Below are 213 nucleotides of genomic sequence, written 5' to 3'. Positions count from 1 at the left end.
TACCTTGTCATAAAACTATAATGCTAATCCTGACGCCGTTTACCAGGTCATAAAACTATAACGCTAATCCTGACGCCGTTTACCTTGTTATAAAACTATAACGTTAATCCTGACGCCGTTTACCTTGTCATAATACTATAACGTTAATCCTGACGCCGTTTACCTTGTCATAATACTATAACGTTAATCCTGACGCGGTTTACCTTGTCATAA

This window comes from Mizuhopecten yessoensis, unplaced genomic scaffold (assembly GCF_002113885.1).
Source record: "Mizuhopecten yessoensis strain PY_sf001 unplaced genomic scaffold, ASM211388v2 scaffold4769, whole genome shotgun sequence".
NCBI classification, from domain to species: domain Eukaryota; kingdom Metazoa; phylum Mollusca; class Bivalvia; order Pectinida; family Pectinidae; genus Mizuhopecten; species Mizuhopecten yessoensis.
The sequence above is the reverse complement of the archived record's forward strand: the minus strand, read 5'-3'. Positions refer to the sequence as shown.